At 48.3% G+C, this 22,010-nt stretch overlaps 1 protein-coding gene across 2 annotated transcripts in view; it reads left to right on the plus strand.

Moving 5' to 3' along the window:
• LOC143940234 (dehydrogenase/reductase SDR family member 4-like) overlaps positions 1–22,010 on the plus strand; it is a 205,517-nt gene that overhangs the window by 42,958 nt on the left and 140,549 nt on the right. The window contains exon 1 of one of the 2 annotated variants that reach the window (XM_077461405.1): positions 9,464–9,532. The exons of the other annotated variant lie outside the window; for it this stretch is intronic. The gene's annotated coding sequence lies outside the window, so the exon portion shown is untranslated. Of the gene's footprint in view, positions 1–9,463; positions 9,533–22,010 lie in introns of those variants that run through there. 2 annotated transcript variants of the gene reach the window in all.

Raw genomic sequence — 22,010 nt, forward strand, 5'->3', positions numbered from 1 at the left:
ACCTGGATGATTTCCTTTTGCGTGGGCCCCCGGGATCTCGCGGCTGCGGAATACTGTTGGGGACCTTACAGCATTTGGCAAACAGGTTTGGGATTCCTTTAGCGGAGGAGAAGACGGAAGGCCCGACTTTGGAACTGGTATTTTTGGGAATCACGATTGATTACATGGCAATGGAGTGTAGGTTGCCGGAAAGCAAAGTGGTTGCACTACGGCAGGAAGTCCGAATGGTGCATAAAAAGCGGAAGCTGCGGTTGAAAGAGCTGCAATCACTCCTGGGCAAGCTGAACTTTGCCTGCAGGATTATGCCCATGGGGCGTATATTTTGTAGAAGGTTGGCGGCGGCCACCGCAGGGGTGAAGGTGTCCAATCACTTCATTAGATTATCCAAGGATTTGCAGGAGGATTTGAGAGTGTGGTATGTTTTTCTGGAAGAGTTCAACGGCCGTTCATTACTGATGGATGGGCCGGTCAGCAATGCTGGTTTGGCGTTACTCACGGGCGCGACTGGCTCGGCCGGGTACAGCGCTTACTGCCAAGGAAACTGGAGTGCAGGTCCCGGGCCTAAGTCCTGGAAGGAGACAAGGTTCCTGAGGAACTTGGCGCTGCTGGAGCTATTCCCCATCGCGCTGGCGGTGGAATTGTGGGCAGACCGGTTTAGGGATAGGAAGGTGAGATTCCATTGCTACAACATGGGGGTGGTGGTGGCCATCAATAATATTTCAGCCTCATCCCCACTGGTAGTGCGATTGTTAAGGCACTTAGTGCTTAGTTGCTTGAGGCTAAATGCGTTTGTTTATGCAGTACATATCCCTGGAATTGAGAATAAGTTGGTGGATGCTCTGTCTCATTTCCAGTGGGAGGACTTCAGCAGATTGGCGCTGGACGCACACAGAGAAGGGGAACCTTGCCTGCCGGAGTTGTGGAGGATTGTGCTGGAATCCTCAATGGATTAATAGAGCAATCTCTAAGCGAGAGTACTCGGAGGGCGTATCGGAAGGTGTGGCAGGAAGGGTCGGAGTGGTTGGTAGAGGTAGGAGGGTTGGATGACCCTGACGGGTGGGTATTGTGCTTTTATTTGTGCCAATTATTCCGCAGGGGTGTCAGGGCCGGCAATCGGAAAGAAGATATCGGCTTTAGCATTTTTATTTCAGTATAGAAGTTTACCAGATGTTACAAAGAATTTTCTGGTTCGTAAGGCATTGCGGGGGTACAGGGGGGGGGGGGTCGTTAAGAAGGGACTCTAGATGCCCGATTTCCTTTTGCAGTTTTAAGGTTGTTGTTACAAATGGTGGAAAAGGTGTGTTCTACAGTTTTTGAGAAAAAAACTTTTCCGAGCAGCCTTTCTGGTGGCATTTTTCGGGGCAATGAGGATAGGGGAACTGGTGTCGCCATCAAAACAGGTTCAGGGTGGTTTGAGGTTCACAGATATGGGCTGGGCCCGTTCCTCGTTGGTCTTATGGATTAGGCGGTCGAAGACGGACCAGCTGGGAAAAGGGTTATGGGTGGAATTGTTTCAGGGGGCGAAGGCTGAGGTTTGCCCAGTGTCTGTGTTGAGGCAATTTCTGGCAGTACGCCCGGCCGGGGGGGGGGGGGCATTGCTTATTCATGAGGATGGCTCGTACCTATCCAAGTTCCAGTTCACAGCAGTTTTGCGGAAGTGTTTGAAGGAAGGGGGTTTACGTATTGGTGTGGCCACGGAAGCATCTAGATGGTGCCTGGTAGAGGTGATAAAGAGGATAGGGAGATGGGCGTCTGCAAGATATAAACGTTATGGTCGCCCACATCTCCTGTGAATGCGGGGGCGGGACTGTAAGTAGAAGTTGATATTGATAGTTGTTTAATATATTTTGCTGGATTTTCTGCTGTTTTGTCTTTTCAGAGCCAGGATGTCTGATTTAAATTACAGGACATTCTTATGTGTTCTGGGGTGCTAAAAGGGCGGACGTCCGGCCGGACGGCAGGCAGCTCAGAATGGCCAGTGATGAAGGCAGGATTCGATGGATTGGGGTCCCGGGTATGATGTGGCATAAGGTATTGCCGAAAGTACATTGTTTTGCAGGACTGGATCGGCCTCCGGATGTTCTGGTCCTACATGTTGGGGGGGGGGGGCGACCTGGTTATTCGCCCTATGCGGCAGATCATAAAGGATATTCAGTGGGCCTTTATCAGGCTTCGGTCCTCCTTCCCCAACATGATGATTGTGTGGTCTAATATAGTGGCCCGCATGTCTTGGAGGGGGGCTCGTTCCTGGGAGAAAATTAATAAGACTAGGATTAAAGTGAACAAGGAGGTAGGGAGGTTTGTGGCCAGGAATGGAGGCATTGTAGTAAGGCACTGGGAGTTAGAGGTGGACACCTGGAGGTACCTTAGAGGGGATGGAGTGCACCTCAACCCGGTCGGGATCGACCTGTGGGCGCTGGGATTAGAGGATGGTATTCGGAGGGCGATGCAGGTCTGGCGGCTGGCACAAAAGTAAGGTGTCACACTTGTGCCACTGTGGTGGTTGGTTCCTTGATGGCAGATAAGCAGTTACCCAGTTTAAAGAGGAAGTAAACCCCTTCAAACCACTTTGACCTACAGGTAAGCCTAGATTAAGGCTTACCTGTAGGTCCAAGCAATATCTCCTAAACCTATATGGTTTAGGAGATATTTGCCCGAAAATGGGCACCGCTGTCTACGGCGCATGCGCCGTAGACAGCGGCGCGCAGGCGCACTAAATGCGGCAAGTCCAGGAATGGATTTGCCTAATTTGTCGACTCCCGTGCGCATGCACGGGAGTGACGGCTTCGCCGAATGGCAGCGGCAGAGCTGCGAGACGCGACTCCCGTGCGCATGCGCGGGAGTGACGTCATCGCGGCTTCGCCGCTGTCATTGGTCGGAGCTGCGAGACGCCACCAGCAAGATGGATGCGACGGACTACAGGGATCAGCGGCGACTTCGCTGGCTCCTGTGTCAGGTAAGTGACACATAATGAGCTACTATGCGATGCATAGTAGTCCATTATGCTTTACCTTTGCAGGGAAAAAAAGAGGAAGTAAACCCATCAGGGTTTACTTCCTCTTTAAGATGAGTTATTGATAGTTAGGACCCATCACAGGTATGGAGTCCTCCCGGGTGGTCTGGCGGTTGGCCAGACTGACGGGTTAATAAGTTGGGGGTCTGTGGTCAGTTGGCAAGTCCCCGAGGTGAGTTGGCGGCTGGGGACGAATGCCAACAGAAAATGGAATTACGGGCTCAAAAGAGAAGTGGGACGTCAGGGATCTGCAACTAATCATCTGGATGAGCTGGAATAGATATATATATTTCAAATATATGGTTATAAGTCGAAAAAGGTTTAAAATTTTGAATAAAGTTGATAGTTGTTTATTGTTAATAAAGATCAGGCAGGCTATTTACATCCAGCAGGTGTCTGTGTCTTTATTATATAGGAGAAGTAAGTAAGTCTATGCATGTATGGCTTGGGTAGTAAGGTATCTGGCTACCCTAGTCATCATAATATGAGGAACACTAGCAGATTTACCTGCACACAGCAGCCATGGTGAAGCCTTTCCCAAACAATGTCTCTCATTCTAAGTTACTCTCAGGATCTACAATACCTGCATCGTCCAGCTCAAAACTTACCAGGATCTTTCGCATACATGGACTAGACAGTATCTCCCTGGTCCCTCCCTAGCTCCACAGCTCGAGACTCCAAAGGGTTGACACACCTCCTAGATACAATATTATTTTGGCATATGGCAGTTGCCCTGGAGGGGTCTCCTTGTGCCAATTGACTTGGCATCTGGACAGTTTGTGTGTCTTGTTTCTTGTTTAATGTTTTATTTTTTGTACCCTGTCTGGGTTTTGTGTCTTTAACACAGCTAGTGTACACTACCTTGCACAGGCTAGCAGATTTTAGGTTTTCTACACCTGTAGTTGCTAGGCAGCAACATATTTTTTAATTATCTATTTTAGTAAATACATTTATGAATTCTTTATGAGCAATCGGCACTCAGTCATTTACAACCTTTCTTTTTTGTTTTCTTCTCTACTTGGAAACATATTTTTCTTCTAGTATGCTTGAGGCTATATGACTGAACTGCACTGGTATGAGTTGACAGGAAATAGTGCTAGGAATTATGCCTAATTTTGCTTTTTTTTTGATGCTTAAAGTACGTGTAAACCCTCACCTTTGAAAACAACCAATTCAGTTGAAAATAGAGATGAAAGGCAAAACATTTGTGTAAAGGTATACAAAAAAAATTGTAAACTTTTTTTCCTGGTTTCATTGGTGATCACGTTCCCTATAATTTCCTTATGCAGCTGAGAACAGAAAGCTGGAGGGGGAGAAGCAGCAGCACGCTTGTCTTCCCAGTGAAAGGGGGGGGGGGGGGGGCACGTGAGCATAAAAGTCTGATCATTGGAGGAGAGCACTTTGGGGTTTATTTACTAAAGCTGGAGCATGCAACATTAGGCTCACTTCTGCATGAAAACTAATCAGCTACCAGGTTTTATTGACAAAGTTAAATTGAACAAGCTGAGGTTAGAAGCTGATTGGTTTCTATGCAGAAGTGAGATTAATGTAGCTTTAGTAAATAAACCCCACTGAGTTCACATAACCGCTAAAGAACTGACCATGCTGTGTTCTCATGCCTAGTGCAGTCAGTTTTCGATAGGAAAGTGGAGGGACTGGCAGGAATAACAGGGGTTTCATATACAAAGGAAACAATACAAAGAGAGCAGGATACATTTTCATACAAGAACATGGTACAACAGGGACATATCAGGAATTTGAAATGTTGGGTTTACATACTTTTTAAGCGTGTTTCTAGACCAGTGTTTCTCATCTCCAGTCCTCAAGGCTCCCCAACGGGTCATGTTTTCAAGCTTTCCATTATTTTCCACAGGTGATTTGATCAGTTTCACTGCCTTAGTAATTACCACAGCCGTTTCATCTGAGGGAAATCTTGAAAACATGACCTGTTGGGGCACCTTGAGGACTGGAGTTGAGAACCGCTGTTCTAGACCATGCCTAGGCCCCCTTTATTTGATACAGAAAACACATTCTAAAATGGGAAATTGAATTAAAGGTGTGCAATTTAAGCACTCCTCAAAAAACCAACATGCAAAAAATCAAGAGGTATTTGTTTGTACAGTATTTTGCCCAAAATATGAGTGGAAAAGGATTTACTGTAAACCCCTTTTGAGTCGTACTGCCATCTCAGACCCATTAGGCCGCGTACACACGGGCGGACTGTTCGCCCAACCTTGTCCGCTGAACAGTGTTTGGGCGGACAGTCCGCTCGTGTGTGGGCTTTCAGCGGACAGTTTCAGCGGACAGTTGGACGGACAAAGTCTTTCGGAAATTCCGAAAAACTGTCCGCTGAAACTGTGTTTGAGCGAACAGTCCGCCCGTGTGTGGGCCTGTCCGCTGTACTTTCGAAATGAGCGGACTGTTCCCGCTCGGAAAGTCCGCCCATTTCGAGCGCGTGTACAGGTAGGCGGAGCCCGCGAAGGAGACGTCGCGGGCTCCGCCGCCTGGAATGGGCTTAAAGGGGAACCCCAACGCCGAAAAAAATCGGCGTGGGGGTTCCCCCCAAGTCCACACCAGACCCTTGTCCGAGCACGCTACCCGGCCGGCCAGGAAAGGGGGGCGAGCGAGCGCGCCCCCCCTCCTGAGCCGTACCAGGCCGCGTGCCCTCAACATGGGGGGTGCCTTGGGGAAGGGGGGGCCGCGCGGCCCCCCCACCCCAAAGCACCTTGTCCCCATGTTGATGAGGACAAGGGCCTCTTCCCGACAACCCTGGCCGTTGGTTGTCGGGGTCTGCGGGCGGGGGGCTTATCGGAATCCGGGAGCCCCCTTTAAGAAGGGGGCCCCCGGATACCGGCCCCCCACCCTATGTGAATGAGTATGGGGTACAATGTACCCCTACCCATTCACCTGTGAAATAAAGTACAAAAAAAACACAACACATGGAAAAAGTATTTTATTGCACAGCTCCGGGGGTCTTCCGTCTTCGGGGGTCTTCTCGCCGGACTCCTCCGCTATGTGTGTAGCTCTTTTACTAGCGGAGGAGTCCGGCTTTCTTCCTCCCCGCCGCCGGCCTCTTCTCCCGACTTCGGGGGTCTTGTCCCCCTCTTCGGTTCTTCTGCCGGGCCACCGCGCCTGGTCCGGTGGCCCGGTCTTCTGTCGCCGTCTTCCGTTCTTCTGTCGCCGCCTTCGGTTCTTCTGCCGGGCCACCGCGCCTTCTTGTAGCTCTTTTACAGGCGGTGGCCCGGTCTTCTGTCGCCGCTGTCGTCGTCGCCGCCGCCGCCGCCTTCCGTTCTTGTTCTTCTTCTTGTTCTTCTTCTTCTCCTGGAGATGTTGACTCGACGATCTCTCCGGCCGGAATGCCAGAGCCGCGCTGTGCGGTCACTTATATAGTGACAATGGGGCGGTGTCACATGGTATATGTCACATGGGTTGGTCACATGGTGACCCCGCCCCCTTACGATGTCATAGTCCCCATGTGACCAACCCATGTGACATATACCATGTGACACCGCCCCATTGTCACTATATAAGTGGCAGCGGAGCGTGTCCCTGGCATTCCGGCCGGAGAGCTCGTCAAGTCAACATCTCCAGGAGAAGAAGAAGAAGAACAAGAACAAGAACAAGAACGGAAGGCGGCGGCGGCGGCGGCGACGACGACAGCGGCGACAGAAGACCGGGCCACCGCCTGTAAAAGAGCTACAAGAAGGCGCGGTGGCCCGGCAGAAGAACCGAAGGCGGCGACAGAAGAACGGAAGACGGCGACAGAAGACCGGGCCATCGGACCAGGCGCGGTGGCCCGGCAGAAGAACCGAAGAGGGGGACAAGACCCCCGAAGTCGGGAGAAGAGGCCGGCGGCGGGGAGGAAGAAAGCCGGACTCCTCCGCTAGCAAAAGAGCTACACACACATAGCGGAGGAGTCCGGCGAGAAGACCCCCGAAGACGGAAGACCCCCGGAGCTGTGCAATAAAATACTTTTTCCATGTGTTGTGTTTTTTTTTGTACTTTATTTCACAGGTGAATGGGTAGGGGTACATTGTACCCCATACTCATTCACATAGGGTGGGGGGCCGGTATCCGGGGGCCCCCTTCTTAAAGGGGGCTCCCGGATTCCGATAAGCCCCCCGCCCGCAGACCCCGACAACCAAGCCAGGGTTGTCGGGAAGAGGCCCTTGTCCTCATCAACATGGGGACAAGGTGCTTTGGGGTGGGGGGGCCGCGCGGCCCCCCTTCCCCAAGACACCCCCCATGTTGAGGGCACGCGGCCTGGTACGGCTCAGGAGGGGGGGTGCGCTCGCTTGCCCCCCTTTCCTGGCCGGCCGGGTAGCGTGCTCGGACAAGGGTCTGGTGTGGACTTGGGGGGAACCCCCACGCCGATTTTTTTCGGCGTTGGGGTTCCCCTTTAAGCCCATTCCAGGCGGCGGAGCCCGCGACGTCTCCTTCGCGGGCCCCGTCTACCTGTACACGCGCTCGAAATGGGCGGATTTGCCTCCTCCTTACGTGGGCGAGTCCGTTCATTTCAAAAGTTGAGCGAACTGTTTGCCCAACCTTGTTCGTCAAACAGTCCGCTCGTGTGTGGGCAAGTCCGCTCATGCAAATTTTGAGCGGACTGTTTGCCGAAACTGTTTGACGAACAAGGTTGGGCAAACAGTCCGCGCGTGTGTACGCGGCCTTAGAGATAATTGTGTCTAAGGCCGCGTACACACGCGCGGACTGTTCGCCCAACCTTGTCCGCTGAACAGTGTTTGGGCGGACAGTCCGCTCGTGTGTGGGGCTTCAGCGGACAGTTTCAGCGGACAGTTGGCCGAACAAGGTCTTACGGAAATTCCGAAAAACTGTCCGCTGAAACAAGGTTTCAGCGGACTGTTCGCTCGTGTGTAGGCTTGTTCGGCCAACTAAGTCTCGCGCATGCTCAGAAAGGATTTCCACGTCGGAAGGTTGCATTGCAGTGTATAGGACGTCGTATTTTTCGTCCCGTCGTACGTGCCGTTCACGTCATCGCGCACGGTTTCAGCAAACTGTTCGTCCGTCGTGTGTGGCCATGTCCGTCCATGCTAAGTTTGAGCGGACTGTTCGCTCAAACTGTTGGACGGACAAAGTTGGGCCAACAGTCCGCGCGTGTGTACGCGGCCTTACTGTCACAGTGACAATGGTTTGAACAGACAGAAAGTAAGGGAAAATCTGCAACTCTAACTTAGAAATAATTTTTTTTTTCCATAATTGGTTATCAGAAGAAAGGAAACCCTATCCGCTTTGTACTGTTTTCTGTGTCCCTGTTGCAGATTTTTCTTCAATTTCTGTTTAGAAATGGTTGTCACTATGACAGTAAGTAAGGGGAAATCTCTCTAATGGGTCCATGATGGTGAGGCTCAACAAGAGGTTAAAATCTTTCCCTTTTCTATCTAAAACGATTTGTTTTTTTTACCTGTTCACATTTACTGCATCTTTGAAATCGTGAGACTTCACCTGAAATTGCACAGTTTCAAAGCCGCATCTTAGTGCAACTTCGAAGACATCTATGTGGCTTTATGCACAAATGTCTATTGAATTTGCACCCGAAATCACCAAAAGTAGTGCATGTACTACTTTTTCAAATCAATTGGAACACTGCCATTTCCAGCAATAGGATGCAACTTGTCATGCGATTTGACCTGTCAAATTGCATGACAAATCGCTCCAATGTTAACGGGGGCTTAATATTACAGGTGCTGGTGGTGGTAGTGGGGGGATAAATGTTGGATTTGTACTTTAATATTGAGGCTATAGAAATACCGTATTTATCGACTTTTTTTTCCCCTTAAAATCAGGGGAAAATCGTGGGTGTGTGTTATACACCGAACCGTTGCCTCAGAGGGGAAGGAGGGAACGAGCTTGGCTCCGCTCGCAGTCCTGCCCAGTCCCGCCTCCTAGCATTTATATCCTTCCATTGGACCAGTGTTGTGTCCATCATAGGAGCCGGGCCAAGGGGTGAGACTGTGAGACAAGCCCAAGAGGAGCCGAGTACACAAAACATCTGTCTGTCTATCTCGACGGCGCTCGTTCCCTCCTCAGCAGGCAAAACTAAGTTTTAGGTGTTGTTCGCACAGCTGGATTTATCTGCCTATTCAACTAAGCACTTCACGATGCAAGGTGAAAAATTGAGTATCAGTGACAATTTAAAACCCATTATTGATCATGCTGCAATTTTGGGCAAGCCTGCAGATGGACACTGTTGGGAAAGGCTGCAGATGGACACTGATCATTCTGCAATGATGGGTAAGGCTGCAAATGGACACTGATAAGGCTACATGAATGGGTATTTCAAATGTACTTTTTTTCCCTTAAACTTCCCTCCTAAACTTTGGGTGCGTGTTATACGTCGATAAATACGGTAATTAGTATTGGTAAAGTTTGCTGAATTTAAACACAATTCATGAAACAAAACGTACTGATAATTTCTCTGTATCATTTGCTAGGTTTTGCAAGTCAATGCAATATCAACTTTCCTTTTGATAAAACTTGTACCTCACATCCAGACCAAGGGTAACAATTTTTCTTTATTTTCTTTAATAATTCCACATGAAAACCAGTGATTCACATATTTAGTTTTTTTTATTAGAATATATACATAGTAATTATTAAATACAACTGATTATCATATGATCATTATACTGTAATTCTCCAGTAATATCATCCTCTCCGTTTATAACGTTAACTATAGTCTTACAAATCAGCTGTTTAAAAGAAATTAGGTTGTTATTTCATTCAGTGCACGATTGCTTGGTCTGCCATTTTTATTTTTTATTTATTTTTTTGTAATACGAGTAGACCTGGGCGGAACACTCCCCTGTTCGGGAGTTCTGCTGTAAACCGAAACAGGGGAAATGCTTTAACCCCAATGGCAAACACTATTGAAGTCTATGGGAGCTGTACAACAAAAATCAAGTGTCCATTTTGAAGGCTTATATGCAAGTAATTGACCATAAAAAGGGTATAGGGCTCTGGGTACTGCCCTGGGGGACATGACCCTTTTTTTTTTTTTTTCTTTTTTTTTGATTGATACATGTCCAATTTAAAATGACTCGCTGTTGCAATTGTCGGTACCCGGCTACTGAAAGAATAAAGAAAATAATGGTGTCGGGTCCCCCCCCCCCCCCCACAGTCCATACCAGACCGTTTGAGACTGGTAGGGATTTGGAGGGAAACTCCACGCCAACATTTAAAAAAAAAACAGCATAGGCCACCCCCATGGGCATTCAGCCTGGCAGGTCAGAAAAGGAGAGGGACGAGCGCCCCCCTCCTGAACCATACCATACCAGGCCACACTGTCTCAACGTGGCGGGGTGGGTGCTTTGGGATGCTTTGAATGCCTGCTCTGCATTTTGACATTTCTTATATAGGTAAGTGGCAGGGCCACCTGGCTACATCACCCGGAGGCACTGACCCTTCTTCTTTATTTTTTTTTTTTTTTTTTTTATCATTTAGTATTTATTGATTTTTCAAAAATAAACAACATACAGAAAAAGAAAAGTAATTGCTGGGATATGCAATGTATACAGTATACAACTAAGAATAAATTTCTTTTTTGACATATAGTGGAAATAATAAGCAGAAGTCAATAGATGTAAATAGATTCAAATCTATCAAGAGATTTTGGGCCAAATTGAGCAACATTTGTCGAACTGTGAAAAATTCAGGGAGTTAATAGCAATAAGTCAATCAAAGGTGTAGTTTCTATGCACGGCTTTGATAACGTCAGAGACATTTATAGCAGTAGTGGATTCCATTTACAGAGAATCAGTAAGCGGGTTTCTAACAAGATATGGGATATTACTGGTCTGAATGCAGTGTGGAATTTTTCAATGTTTAGGTGAAGAATTGCTAGCGCAAGGTCTGGTTTTGTGATTGTTCCAGTCAAAGATGATATTAATTGGAATATTTGATTCCATAGACTAATAACTGTTGGGCAATGCCAAAGCATGTGCAGAAGGTTACCTATTTGACCGCATGCTCTCCAACAATGTGGATTGGTTCCCCGGAAATAGTTTGCCATGTGATATGGGGTATAATGCCATCTATTGGCCAACTTAATAGTCAGTTCCCAGTGTTTGACACAGTGGGATGCTTTTTGTACTTCTGTGAATGCTCGTCACCATTGGGCGTCCGCAAAAGTGGAGCCAAGTTCTATTTCCCATTTGGACATAGCTGTTGTTTTATGAAATGTTAATTTTTCCTTCAAAGTGTTATAGAAAAAGGATATGCCTTTCTTGTCTCATTCAACTGTGGAATAGAACTGCCAAATTCTCATTGGTAGAGTTACAGTAGGAAATGATTGGGATTTGAGAGTGCGATAAACGTAGGCATTTGAATCTCTTGTCATCCGGGAGTCGGAATTGTGTGAGGATTTGTTCTGCAGATTTGCAGTGCAGGGCTGGACTGGGACAGAAATTTGGCCCTGGACTTCATCCAGACCGGCCCACTTACATTTTGAGGGTCCCATCAGCACCCACTTACATCAGAGTGTCCCATCACCAGCCCACTTACATCAGAGTGTCCCATCAGCACCCCCTTACATCAGAGTGGCCCATTACCAGCCCCCAGGGGCGGACTGACAACTCATGGGGCCCCCAGGCAATAGGAGATTATGGGGCCCCAGGCAATCAGTGATTACGGGGCCACACAGTATACAATCACACAGTATACACAGACATGTTTCTATTGGACTGAGAAGGCACTGTAGAGGTGGGGCAGCTATAATCTCAAGATTTTTAGGCCAAAAGGATGTCAGTAAGGGATATTTCAGAGACGGATATAAAAAAAAAACACAGATTTTTACATACTGTCCTTGGTTTTACTGAGGCTGGCAACCCTGATGGGGCCCCCTAGTGGCCCGGGGCCCTCGGGCAGTGCCCGAGTGGTTGAATGGTCAGTCTGCCCCTGCCAGCCCCCTTACATCAGAGTGGCCCACTGAGCCATCGGCCCACCGGGAAACTCCCGGTAGTCCCGATGGCCAGTACATGCCTGTTGCAGTGTGTGTCGTTAAATAGGTCTGATATGTGGGTAATCCCTTTAAGCGTCAGGTCATTAACTGTCAGCAATGGAATCTTTGCTTCTAGGATAGTTAGTGGCAGTTCGTATTTTGTATCGTGAAAGTCCGTGTGAGGTTATTCTAGTATGTATCTCCATGCTCTGATTGAGATTTATCTACCCATAGTGGTTTGATCTAGTCTAACCGCCTAGAAGTAGTCATGTATGTCCACCAGACCCGCCCCCTCCCACTTTTTTATGAGAAGTAAGATTGTTTCATGAGCACCTAGCTTTTTTTGCCATTCCACACATATCTCTAACCTATTTTGGCTAAGTCATTGAGGAATGTGGATGGGTAGTGAACGAAACATATACAATATTTGAGGTAATATTAGCATTTTGTATGCGGTTATTCTACCAAGCCATGATACTTCCCTCATTAGCAAAGTTTTTGTTTGGGCTTCCAGTTTGGCAATCAATAGGGTCATGTTAGCTTTGGCTAGATCGGAAGTTTTAGCCTTCAGTGTAATCCCGAGGTACGTGATACTGCCTTGACTCCATGAATATGGTAATTGAGTTTGGAGATTAATTCTCAATTTATTAGGGATGCCCAGATCGAGCATTAGGGATTTAGAGAAGTTGACTTTGTAGTACAAAACTTTGCCGAATTCTAGTAGAATTGCATGGGTTTGCGTCAAGGAAATTTTTGGATTAGTTAAAAGTAAGATTACGTCATCAGCGAATAAGTTGATAGTGTGAGTGTTTGTGCCAAACCTGAAACCCGTGATTAAGGGGTGTGTCCTTATAGTTTAAGCTAGAGGTTCGATCCTTAAATTAAAAATGGAAGGCGATAAGGGGAACCCTTGCCTAGTACCATTACTTATATTGAATGGTGTGGATAAAGTGTTTGCCATGTACACCTATGCTGAGGGACAAGAATGCAATGCCATAATAGCCTGTAACATAAAACCCTGAAAACCAAACTTAGCGAGAGTCATCCGCATGTAAGTCCAATGGACTCTATCGAACGCCTTCTCCGCGTCTATAGACAACAGCAGAGAAGGTGTTCAGTTCCATTCGGCATGTTGCATCAGAGGTTTGTCTCCCCCTCACAAAGCCCATCTGGTCATTTTTTATAAGCGAGGGAATAATATTCCACAGTCGTTTGGCTAGCAGTTTAGCCTATACTTTAGTATCAGAGTTGAGAAGAGAGATCGGTCTAAAGTTGACTGGTGTGGTGGGTTCTTTGCCTGGTTTTGGTAACGTAACTATAAAAGCCTTCAGCATGTCTGGCGGGAGGGATGCATTTTTCAGCAACTTTGTTATATACAGTCACTAGATGATGTGATAAAGTATTCTTGAATGTTTTTAGGTATTCATTAGAGAAACCGTCGGGTCCAGGTGCTTTGCCATTAGGAAGTGTTTCTATAGTTCGCTCAATTTCTTGTGCAGTGAATGGTGCGTTTAAGACCTCTAATTGTTGTGCAGATAGGGACGGTAGCTGTATGCATTGTAGAAATTCTTGAATAATGGTAACAGTAGGTTGAGGTGTGGTGGGGTCTTTGTGTAAATTGTAAAGTGAGCCATAATAGTCCGCAAATTGATTTGCTATAGCTTGAGGGTGCGTTATTTTGTGGTCTAGTGTTGGGTGTTTGAGGTATGCTATTCTTGTCTTAGTGCGTGCAGCTTTCAGTCTGTTAGCGAGATATTTGCCTGCTTTGTTGGCGTTAGTGTAGTAATTTAATTCTAAGCGTCTGAGGTGTCTCTTGTACTGTTGGGTAAGAATCTCCCTGAGCTGTTCATGGAGGGAAGTCAATTTATGTGTTATAAGTAGGGATGAGCCGAACACTCCCCGGTTAGGTTCGCACCAGAACTTTCGAACGGACCCCAAATTCGAACGAACTTTAGAACCCCATTGTAGTCTATGGGACTCGAACGTTCGAAATGAAAAGTGCTAATTTTAACGGCTAATATGCAAGATACTGTCCTAAAAAGGGTTTGGGGACCTGGCTCCTGCCCCAGGGGACATGTGTCAATGCCTAAAATGTTTTTAAAAATGGCCGTTTTGGCGGGAGCACTGATTTTAATGACTATTAAAGTGAAAAAAAAAGTGAAATATTCCTTTAAATATGGTGCCTGGGGGGTGTCTGTAGTATGCCTGTGAAGTGCCACGTCTTTCCCGTGTTTAGAACAGTCCCTGCACAAAATGACATTAAACGGAAATAACACCATTTAAAACTGCTTGCGGTTTTAATGTTCTATCTGGTTCCGGCAATATGGTTGAAAATCATTGAGAAAAATGGCATGGGTAGCCCTCCCTGCCCATTACCAGCCCCTTTAGGTCTTGTGCGCATATTAAGGGGAACCCCGTACCCATATTAAAAAAAGGAAATGCGTGTGGCCCCCAGGCCCTATATACTCAGAACAGCAGTATACAGGCGGTGCAAACAAGACAGGGACTGTGTAGGTTTGTTGTGTTAAGTTGAATCTGTTTGTAATTTTCAACTGGTACATTTTTAAAGTGTAGCTCCAGTCAAAAAAACTATTTTTAAGCTTTTTGGAAAACATAGGGAAGGGTTATCACCCCTGTATAATTTGTTTTGTCGTCCATCTTTTTTCATCTCACTTGCTGTTGTCTCCTTCCGTTTGCAAGTAGGAGATGTTTGTAAATTGGATGTTTGAAAGTAGGGGCCTGCCCTATATGCTCTGCAGAAATGGCGGAACAAGGTGTTGGTTTTGCCACAACATTGTAAGCCCTCAAAGTGACTCTTGGTGGGCGCTGGAGCGCCCTGCTGTGAACAATTATATCAAGAATTGTAATTACATGCCGTTGTTGAACAGTGGTAGAAAAATTTACCTTTGGTGGTTGTGGTGCTGGTGCCACAACACTATAAGTCCTCACCGTTACTCTGGGTGGGCACAGGAAGGGGCCCCCCTGTGAAATATTATATCAAGAATTGTAATTACATGTCCCTGTTAAACAGGGGCAGAAAAATTGGGCCTTAGGCACTGGTGCTGGTGCCACCACACTGCAACCTCTGCCATATACTCTAGTTTTATTGCAGGAATTAGCCCTGCTGCAAAGCATTGCATCAAAAATTGTACTTAAACGCCCCTGTTAAACAGGGGCAGAAAAATTGGGCTGATGGCATCAACCAGAACCAGAAATGTTCTTCCAACATATCAGCGGAGGAGGAAGAGGATAGACAATCAACATAACAGGACAGTCACTCAGCATCAGCATAGGCAGTCTTGAAGGGATGTGATATTTCAAAAAAATTATTCTGTTACATCAGCTTCAGGTGCTTGGTAGCTGTGAGTGATCCAAGACTGATTCATCTTGATGAAGGTCAGTCGATCAACTGATTCGGTGGACAGGCGCACCCTGTGATCGGTAACAAAGCCACCAGCAGCACTGAAGGTGCGTTCCAAAAGAACGCTGGATGCAGGACAGGCCAGTAGCTCAATTGCATACTGTGCAAGCTCTGGCCAGTGATCCATCCTCAAGACCCAGTAAGCCAGAGGATTTTCGGTGGGAAAGGTGTCCAAGTCTGACCTTGCCCCTAGGTATTCCTGCACCATGTAAATCAGACGCTGGCGATGGGTGCTGGAACCGATCATACCTTGGGGCTGCGGACTAAAAAATTGTCTGAAAGCATCAGTCAGACGGCCACCTTCTCCACCGCTCCTTCTGACCGATGCCTCAGCAACACGTTGTCCAGGACCAGGAGTTTGTAGCCTCCCAGTCTCTGGGAACGCGTTGCACAGACCTTTCTGCAAGGCCTCCCGAAGATGTCTCATCCTCTGCTCCCTCTGCGATGGCAAGATAAGGTTGGCAACCTTACCCTTGTACCGTGGATCAAGGAGAGTGGCCAGCCAGTAATGGTCCCTCTCCTTGATCCGAAGAATACGAGGATCCTTCCACAGGCTTTGCAGGATCAGGGAGGCCATGCAGCGTAGGTTAGCTGAGGCATTCGGTCCGGAGTCCTCTGGGTCACTAAGGACAACATGATCCGCAGCTACCTCCTCCCAGCCATGTACAAGTCCACGTGTTTCTTGGGACTGTAAATCATCCCTACAAGACTGCTGCTGCTGCTGCTGATGCTGATGCCGATGCTGAGTGCCAGCCTCCACCTCCATGCTGACACAATCATCCTCCTCCTCCTCTTCCTCCTCCTCATCCTCTTCCTGTGTGATGGGTGGCACAGCAGGAACACTGTCTGGATAAAGGGGGCCTTGAGAGGCAAGGAAGTCCTCCTCTTCCTGCCTCTGTTCTGCCTCAAGTGCCCTGTCCATTATTCCACGCAGCGTATGATCCAAGAGGTGGACAAGAGTCACTGATGCATGCACTGTCACTGCTCACCATCCTTGTGGCCTCCTCAAACGGTGACAGGACAGTGCATGCATCCCTGATCATGCCCCACTGGCGTGGTGAGAAAAAACCGAGCTCCCTGACCCTGTCCTGGTGCCGTAGTCGCACAGGTACTCATTGATGGCCCTCTGCTGCGTGTGCAGCCGCTGCAGCATGGCCAATGTTGAGTTCCATCTGGTGGGCATGTCACATATAAGGCGGTTCTTGGGCAGGTTCAACTCCTTTTGGAGCTCAGCCAGCCGAGCACAGGCATTAAATGATCGGCGGAAATGCACACAGACTTTCCTGGCCTGCTTCAGGACATCCTGTAAGCCGGGGTACCTGCCCAAGAACCGCTGCACCACCAGGTTAAGGACGTGAGCTACACAGGGCACATGGGTCAGTTGTCCCTGTCGGAGGGCGGAGAGGAGGTTGGTGCCATTGTCGCAAACCACCATTCCTGGCTTAAGCTGGCGTGGCGTCAACCACCTCTCGGCCTGCCCCTGCAGAGCTGACAAAACATCCGCCCCAGTGTGGCTCCTGTCCCCCAAACAAACCAGCGCAAGCACGGCATGGCATCGTTTTGCCTGCGTACTTGCGTAGCCCCTGGAACACCTACGGAGCACCGCTGGTTCTGAGGACAGAGCACTGGAAGAGGCCATGGAGGAAGAAGAAGAGAAGGGGGTGGAGGAGAGAGGTGTGTCACAACCAATAGTAGCATTTTGGAGGCGTGGTGGCGGAACAACCTCCAACACTACTGCACCTTGTCCTGCATCCTTCCCAGCTGCCAGAAGAGTGACCCAATGGGCCGTGAAAGACAGGTAACATCCCTGTCCATGCCTGCTGGACCATGAGTCAGCGGTAATATGCACCTTACCGCTGACCGCCCTGTCCAGCGAGGCAAGGACATTGCCTTCCACATGCCGGTAGAGAGCCGGAATCGCCTTCCGTGAGAAAAAGTGGCGTTTGGGGACCTGCCACTGAGGAACCGCACATTTTTCAAACTCACGGAAGGGGGCCGAGTCTACCAACTGAAAAGGCAGCAGTTGAAGTGCTAGCAATTTAGCCAAGCTAGCATTTAATCGCTGGGCATGTGAATGGCTGAGAGTGAACTTCTTTCGCCAGTCCAGCAGCTGGGGCAGGGACATTTGCCTGCTATAATCGGACGTGGGTGTACCGCTAGCAGAGTTCCCGGAAGCACTTGGCTGTGACACACCTAATTCTACACCTTCATTCCTCTCAGAGCAGGTTTCAGAGGACTGAAGGTCTAGTGGGGTTGGAGATGCCAGCTGATGAGGACCAAGGAGAGGTCCGCTTTGTTCTTTGGTGTGGGTCTTTGAGGTACGCTTGCCAACGAGCTGCATGGCAGGTCAACATATGTCTGGTCAAGCATGTGGTGCCCAAGCGGCTGATGTTTTGGCCACGTGAGATACGCTTGAGACATATGTTGCAAATAGCAGCGGTGCGATCTGATGCACTCGTCTCAAAAAAGGCCCACACCAAAGAACTTTTAGAATAACGCGCAGAGGCAGCGCTCTGCACAGGCGGAGCTCTGCGGTGTGATTCAGTCGGTGTGCTGCCCCTAAGCTGGCCCCCGGAGGGCATCCTGCCTCGTTGGACTTGTGCCTCCTCCTCTTCCTCCTCCTCCTCTTCCTCCTCCTCCTCCTCCTCCTCCTCCTCCTCCTCCTCCTCCTCCTCTCTCCTTCCAGACAGGAGTCAGTGCCCTCATCATCCCCTCCCTCTTCATCGCTGTAGCAAACCTGGCAGTATGCTGCAGCTTGTGGAACATGACTGCCAGATTGCTGTCCTTCTTGAGCATCCCCTCTCTCTGCGCTCACGCTACTGCCTTCCTCTAGCTGAGTGTCATCATCAGAGCCCACAAAACACTGGGCATCCTCCTGGAGCATGTACCCAACACTGTGCTCAAAGAGTTCAGGAGACTCCTCAGGAGGACGTGGTGGGTCTAGGGAAGGAGTCACTGATGATGACATTGAGAGGAGGGAAGACGATGCGTTGGCAGCTGCTTTGCTAGTACCCTGAGACTGGGTGAGAGAGGATGAGGAGGATGAAGAGGGCTTGGTCATCCACTCTACCAAGTCGTTGGCATGTTGCGGCTCAACATGTCCAGCTGCCGAAAAGGACAAGCGTGTCCCATGGCCATGTGCTGATGACAATGCACCGCGTCCACGACCAGCACTGTTGTCTCTAGACACAGAGCCTGCTTGCCCTCTTTTATCGGCTCGCGCCTGTCTGCCTCTCCTTGCTGGCCTTCCAGACATGGTAATGGCCTGAAGGGGGTTGGGTAAAAAAAGCAGTTGGGTAGTTTATATTGTGCTAGATGCACATAACACCCACTAACTCCTGCAGATGCCTTTATTATAGAACACCAGAGATAAAGGGGTATATACAGATGTATACTGTGCTGTGCTGGAGGCACAAACAACTTCCAATAACTCCTGCAGATGGCAAGTGGTCTCAAATAGAGAAGAGCTATGTAGGTGGATATAGCGGTATGTACTGGGTACAGAGCACACAGACAGCATGCACAAGCTCCTAACACTACTGACTGCAAGCTCTATTATAAAAGATAGATCACTAGCTATATAGGTGAGGTGAATATAGCGGTGTATACTGCGGTCAGGGCACGCAGACAATAACCACTACACAACAGCAAGATCGAAAATCGGCCAAAAACGATCGGTGTGTACTGTGTTGAAGGTACACAGAACACCCACTGCTTCAGACGCCAACACACTACACAAGGCCGCCGCGCTGGCGGCCTTATATAGTGTGGGGCGTGCACTACACAGCCTGAGCTATGATTGGCCACAGGCATCCTGCCTGTGGCCAATCATGGCTCTCCTCGCTGCTGGCGCTGCGATTGGCCAAGCATGCGGGGTCACAGTGCATGCTTGGCCAATCATGAGCCAGCAATGCACTGCGCCATCGCAGTGCATTGCGGGCCGTGAGCGCCACACGAATTTGGCGCGAATGGACCAAAATGTTCGGATTTCGCCGAACGGACGAACAGCCAATGTTCGAGTCGACCGTATGTTCGACTCAAACACGAAGCTCATCCCAAGTTATAAGCATTGTTGGAGATTTCTTGTTTTGGGCTTCTAATTCATGAATTTCTAAAAAAATATTTTGGAGCTGCCGAGACCGCTTCCTTTTTTCCCTGGCACCCATTTGTATGAGGATACCTCTCATATAGGCTTTATGTGAGTTCCATAGAATATGGGGGTCATTCACGGATCCAAAATTATCTGAGAAGCTGGTAAGGTGTTGAGATAATTGTTTACAGGAAGAAGGTTCTTGTATTGGCCTATTATTGCAACGCCAGATGGGGGGATGAGAAGGAGACTCCCTTTTTCTATTATAGTTAAGGAAATGGCAGCGTGGTCCGACCACGTAATGTCATGTCATATGTGTATATTAGCTGCTTCAGTGTTTTGTATTAGCCATCTGTCCTGTTATGAACATGTCAATCCAAGAATAGAAGTGATGTCTGTTAGAGAAGGAGATGTAGTCCCTTTCATTGGCGTGGAGACACCTCCAGGTGTCAAATAGTTCTTCTTTGTGGAGAAGTGTTTGTAATTCTGGTACATTGTTGAGTTTGCCCGAAGAAGTGTCCTTTCGTGGGCCAGAGGTAACATTAAAGTCCCCGTAGATAAACACGCTGCCATATTTCAGTGATGTTATTTTCTGAAGAACTTTTTTGATAAAACGTAATTGGTGCGTATTTGGCGCATATATAGTAACTATAGTATAAGGTTTTGAGTTTGTTGCCCAATCCTATTAGGAAACTGCCTTCCGGATCGAGAAATGCGTCCTTGGGTTGAAAGGATAGAGAGTTTTTAATGGCTAGTAGGACTCCTCACTTTTTTTTTATTTTTTTGTGCGGATTGCAAAGAGGTATGGGTAGTCCCTGTGCTTACATTGTGAGGTCTTATCAAGCTGGAAGTGCATTTCCTGTATGCATAAGATGTCTGCCTTATGTTTACTGGCTTCTTTTCAGAGAGAATCTCTTGACTGGGTGATTTAGCCTTGGGCATTAATGGATAAACAGGAGATCGTCATTGTGGATGTTGCCGGTGATTGTGTAAAGTGCGGTTGGCATTTTACTCACTGACTGTAGGGTTTGTCTCGGACAGGTGTCGTTCTTCAGATGTGGAGGGATGCGGTGCTTCGGATGCATTAGAAGAGTTGAGGATGCTTCACACAGAACCATGCATATCAAAGAAATAACAAAAGGTACAAAAGACAAAAATGAGAAACTTGAGCCAAAGTATTGTAATAAATGGATCCATGAACTGATCCTTGAGCAGACGTAACTGCTATTGGTAACGTTGGGTTGTAAAGGAGAGTCAATCCGTAGAACTCATCCTTGGAGGCAAACATGTGAGTGACTTATTAAGAATTAGGAGAACCCACCGGCATTTTTTATTTGTTTTTGGAACGCTTGTGGGACATGACTTGCCAGTCGTTTGGAATGTGTGATGGCCCAGCTGGGGGTGGGTGGTTGGTGGTTTAATCAGGTATAATGTTCCATTTGCGCAAAACATTAATCCCTTCCTCCAGAGAGAAAACCAAAACAGTGGTTCCGTTATGGGTGAAAGATAGTGTAGCAGGGTATTTCCATTTATGGAGGATTTTATGAATCCTCAGAGCCTTGGTAATGGCCATTAGATTACGCCAGCATTGTAAGGTATGTCTAGACAGGTCAGGGAGTATTCTAATGTTGGCGTATTGTGGAGGGACATTATCAGGCTTGCGGGACACTTGCAGAATTTGATCTTTGATGTGGAAATAATGTACCCTCAGTAAGATATCTCTATAGGTTTCAGCAGGTAGAAAGGACGGTTTAGGGATTCTATGAATCCTGTCCACAATGAGTTCCTGTGCTGTTACCTCAGGGACTATGGTGAAGAAAAGGGTCTGGCAAACTGCAAGAGCTGAGTGGGGGGTACATCCTCTGGAATACCCCTCAGTTTCAGGTTGTTCCTCCTCGAGCGGTCCTCGAGATCGACCAGTTTATCCTTAATCCAGCCTATATCTTCTCCCTGTGCTGCGTTTGAGTCCACCATCACATTGTATGAGGAGGTGAATTCCTCCATGTTGTGTTCCACCTGGTTCACCCTCTGGCCCAGTGAGTGTACGTCCCTCCTGCATTCAGTAATCCCTCTGACCATGTCTGCCTTTAGAGAGGAGCGCAGGGATACTAACATTTCCTTTAACATGGTATCTGAGACAGGCCTGTCTGCAGTGGGGAATTGGGTTATGGGGTCCCACTCATGAGTGTGGTGATTAACTGTGGTTGGCTGGTGCCCGCTTACCTCCATGGCTGGATCGGGTTGCGGCCTACATGGAGAGCCTGTCCGCGGCCTTGCTTTCACCGGGCTCCGCATTGTGGGGCTTGAGGGGCCCGATGATGAGTCGCTAGGAGCGTGAGACAAGCTAGCAGAGGTAGACGGGAGTCCTGTGTTGCTTGCTCTGTGCCTTTGGTCCGTCCTCTGCTCCCGAGCTCCACCGCCACCATTTTGTGGAGCCCCATATGCGGCGTAGAAGCTGGTCATCTTTTGCGGCTGTTGAGGATGCTTTCGGTGCCTGCCTATCTCCGATTGGTTCCCCGGGCTATCGTCA

This window comes from Lithobates pipiens, unplaced genomic scaffold (genome assembly GCF_037356315.1).
Source record: "Lithobates pipiens isolate NorthernLeopardFrog02 unplaced genomic scaffold, aLitPip1_a1.2 Scaffold_3, whole genome shotgun sequence".
NCBI classification, from domain to species: Eukaryota; Metazoa; Chordata; class Amphibia; order Anura; family Ranidae; genus Lithobates; species Lithobates pipiens.